This window comes from Parasteatoda tepidariorum, chromosome 4 (assembly GCF_043381705.1).
Source record: "Parasteatoda tepidariorum isolate YZ-2023 chromosome 4, CAS_Ptep_4.0, whole genome shotgun sequence".
Taxonomy (NCBI): Eukaryota; Metazoa; Arthropoda; class Arachnida; order Araneae; family Theridiidae; genus Parasteatoda; species Parasteatoda tepidariorum.
Genome location: NC_092207.1, coordinates 14,575,355 through 14,580,034, shown reverse-complemented (window position 1 = coordinate 14,580,034; position 4,680 = coordinate 14,575,355).

Here is a 4,680-nt window from a genome sequence, read left to right as displayed (position 1 = left end):
ATATATACATATATATGTTGCCTTCAATGACCGAAATGAAGAGAATGTCGACTTTCACCGGTGAATGAATGTCAACACTCACATAGTCGTTTTGGTGATGTGCGAAATATTTATCCGATTTGATATTAATTTATTCGTTGATATTATTATATTTTTTCGATATTTTAATATTTGCTGAGGATAGATTAAGGGAAACACCAGTGTTCGGAGTACCAAGCAGTGGCACTAAATCTTAAAATAAACATCAGTGTAGGATATACCGGGCAGTGGCACATAACTAGAGCTAGTATATATTTCGGACATTAACCAAAGTGACTATGTGATTGTCAAAATTCACCGGTGTAAGTCAACAACCACCAATTTCTGTCATTCACAGTAAAAATTACATTATCCTCTTCTTCAAAATGTGTGTATTTCTGTAACACATGTATTATTACAAATATAGTTACTGAGTTATGAAAATTAGTATAAAACTACATTCGTATTTTAAGCCAAAATTTCATTTCTATCTATTTTAGGATTTGCGAAAGCTATACTATTTGAAAGGGTTCGTACTGACCTGCAAAAAATAAATAACTGGTATCAATTTTGTTATAAAAAGCTAAAAATGTCTTAATATTAGCTTTGACTGTCGAATCAAAATTGCAGTTCCGCCACCTTTGGATCTATATATATTTACTTAGAGAAAATAAAATATTCTGGTAGCTGCAAACACAATAAAAAAAAGTATATGAGTATTACTGCCACTTTTTAATTTTTTCCAGACACATTGTACGAACCCTCTTTGAGGAAGAAATATGAATTACTTTTATTGATAAACCATTAAAAAAGTAGTAAAAATTAAAATCACAACAACTTCTAAGAAAAACAAAATCAATTGGCCGAAAGGGTTTTATTATGTACAAAAAATTTTGGGCGCACAGTGCAACTCAGGATATATATGAATAAATAGGAATAGATAAGAATAAATAAGAATAGATAAGAATAAATAATAACAATACAAATCATCAACAATCCTATATACAAATGTCTTCTTAGACTGTAAAAAAATGAAGAATTAATTATTAATTTTAATTATTACAGAGTAATTTAAATAATATTTATAATAATAATTAACTATACTTGTTTTTAGTCTGCATATTTTATTATGCGGTTCGTAAAATATAAACAACTAAGCAAAGAATGGTTACGAACGTTCTAAAATGATCAAAACTCCATCAAATCTTGACCCCAATGCATCATGGGATCGAACTTATAAAGCCTTTAGTGGCTCATCAGCACTCCTAATATTTGGATTTTGAATAATTCCATCAGCCATAGTGTGTTTTCAGGAATCAGAGAAGTGCTGATATCAGTTATACAATTATCACCACCTTTTTCTCCGCGTTTATCTCCACTATCGTTTTTCGTGAAAATGGGTGATTCAGTTTTAGCTGATATGAAAACTAAAATCAAAATTATCGTTCCACGAATAAGAGAAGCCAGCTTCTTATTCACGAAGAAAAAAGGAGTGATATTCAATACGTAAATTTAAATCTGTCAAATATGTAAAGCAAGCATTTAAGATTTAATTTACATAATGAGTCATCGGATAAAAGAATTGTACAATCTTTAATTGAAAATTGGTATGATTGCCATAATATGCTGTTTCAATGATATTGTTGCTATGGAAGAAATTGCCACATTAACCCATTTTGTATTGAAAATTGTTATTAACGAAGACAATTTTTATTTTATTTTATAACCGTCGTTGAACAGCCTATCTAATTTTTGGGTCCACGACTACTAATGTTTATTACCGTATCATTGTAATTTTGAACCTAATCTAGAAGACAAGGGAACTCCCGTATCAAGTATTGGGAGAAATTTGCCTTTGTGGAGAACTTTTTATTGGAACTAGCCCGCATTTACTTTATCTGAAGAGTAAAACCATGAAAGCCTCCCATGGATAGCCTGACTGCAAGAGAACTCTAACCCATGATCTATCTACCACTGAGAATATTTTACGTCAGAACTGTAGTTGGTGCAAGCCGGAAGCGGAATACGTATCGACCAGCCACCTCTGGGATTCGAACCCGGTTCACGTCATTGGAAGGCGAACGTTCTATCCCCTGAGCCATCACTGCTCAATTTTAGGATATTAGCGTTTCCCGAAAACAAAATTATGTGATATATTAATTTATTAAAACAGATAACAATTTGAAGGGACATTTGAGCGATTTGCCCGTCTAGTCACTGATACATCTTCCTTGGATAGCCATTTCTATACCATCAGCATAGATTGCTGTAAAAAGTTTATTTGATTTAGAAGTTTGCCGTTAGAAGTTAAAAATAATTTGCATTCTGTTTCATTGTTGAATTAAGTTTCTTATGTAAGATTTTAATTAAAGTTTTCTTTTGCTCTTAATGAAATGAAGTTACAAAGGAAGCTAAAAAAAGGTTTATCTATTTTATTGTTAAAATTAAAGTAAAATTCATTAAAGTTGCATGAAGTTAAACACATTTCAAGTTTACCTCTCTTTGGCAAGTTCTCATTTGCAACCTAAAGGTTGAATCTTTTCTGATATCCATAAAATTTGCCCTCATTCTCAAAGAAGTTCCAATATTTTTCACCTTTTGGTTTGGGCAAATGTGAATAGAAATCGATGTTCTTTTTTCTTAGTCCTAGGAAAAAAAGAAAAACAAAAGATGGTCAAGGGTTTTTCGAGCGATTCATCTTCACTATTATTTCAATCATATAAATAAAAATCAAGTGATTAGTAATTGCATATACGAGAATAAGTGCTATTCAGTGCTCATTAAGTATTATTTTAGGATTTAAGCAAAAATATTATTCTTTACTTATTTTTTAATAAAACTTTTTCGGGGTGTTGTTTTAGGTACGATGCAATATACAATGCTTAGTAACGTTTTATCAGCACAAAAAAATCTCTTTCATGCTAAGAAGTAATTAACCTCCGAAAATCACATCATAATCTCTAACAAATATGTGAAAAGCATAAACTCATTAATGAGGGATTTATTTTAATCGAAATCGAGTGAATCAAAATTTGTATTTTAAAACCAATATTCTTTTTATCACTAAAAACGTATTAGGAAGGTTTGTTCAAAGTGAAAGCTGATAAATGCTTTCTCAATCACAATTTCGAATTTACAATTCATTGCTTTAAATGAAATGGTATTAAGCAACTTTTTTGTAGGGCGCAATCAAATGTAATTTGATATTGTGCAAACAAATATATTTTTCTATGCATATTTTACTACATATTTAAACTATACACATTTTTCTAAGATGTTATCATTTTTTACGATGTAAATTAAGCTAATAATTTGTGTTCAAAAACGTCATGTTCATTAGTTCTGGTTCATCGGTTTTAGCATATTTTGAATGCAAAATAAATTTTCATTTACCTAATAAAGAATAAAATAAAAAGAAAATTTTAAAACTACGTTTTTCAAGGGAAAGGAAAAAATTTAAATGATTTTTTTGAAATCACACTGACAACAAAAAAAGTAAAGTGCATCACTTTTGAAATACGGGGAATTTTTTGTGGAGGTATATTTATTAAGATGGTGATATACATACTACGCTTTTCATTTTTAGTGCGACCAAAATAGATAAAAGAAAAACATTTTCTCTGAATTTTATTTCCTTTTTTTCCATTATGTTTAGTTTTGTGTTTGTTAGTTGTTGAATTTCGATTGGTGAAAATAAGAGATATAAATTGTATCACTAAACTAACTTGCCTAGAAATCATTTAGCTAACTTAATATGCTAACTTGCACAATTTATTTGGCATCATTAGCTAACCTGTATATTGTTTTATGGAACAGAGTTGCAGTTGACATTTATGTAAATAATAGCATAACCTCGTAATATTCGGCGGTTGATTGGAATTTTAACTATTGATAATATCACGATACCCTTTGTAGATAATATCATGATAAACTCTCCATCAATTGCAATCTGAATTGTCCTCTAGCACAAAGCTTCAATACAAATTTCGATGTTCTAGTTCATCAGAAAACAGTTGGATTTTTGATTAAACAAAAAAAAAAAAAGGAAAGAAAGAAAACGATTGCAATTTAAATTGTCTTCAAGCACATAACTGCATGTCAAATTTCATTGCTTTCTTCTTATTATTCATTGGCCTGACAGCTCAGGATGGGCCCTTGCCTTCCGCAGAGTTGAACTCCAGGCTCTTCTACACTTGGCCAGAGACCAATTTGTGACTTTTAGTGACTTCATTGCTTTAGCTATGTAAAAAAACTCGGAAATGTGAATTGCAAAAAAATTTCTCTTGCGATAATATTATGATAAATTTTATTTGTAGTGATCTGAAAACGACTCTCAATTGCTTTTCTTTACTTCACCGATATGAAGTTGAGTGCTTTAGCTAATCGGGAAAGGGTCATACTTTTAGGTGCATAATTTCATCGCCATGGTAACGAAAGCAAGTAAATAAAAACGCAGTAGAATTATTCCAGAATTATTAAAATACATTATTAGAGTTTTATACAAACTTAAACTAGTTTAAAAACTAAACGTATGACCACTATTGTTTTGTAGGAATCAGCTGTAAAAACAAAATTCAATATGAAAAACATTAAACTACGAAATAAATAATGAAGTATTAATAATAATCAAATAAAATTCAAATTAAAAAATTTAAAAATCCA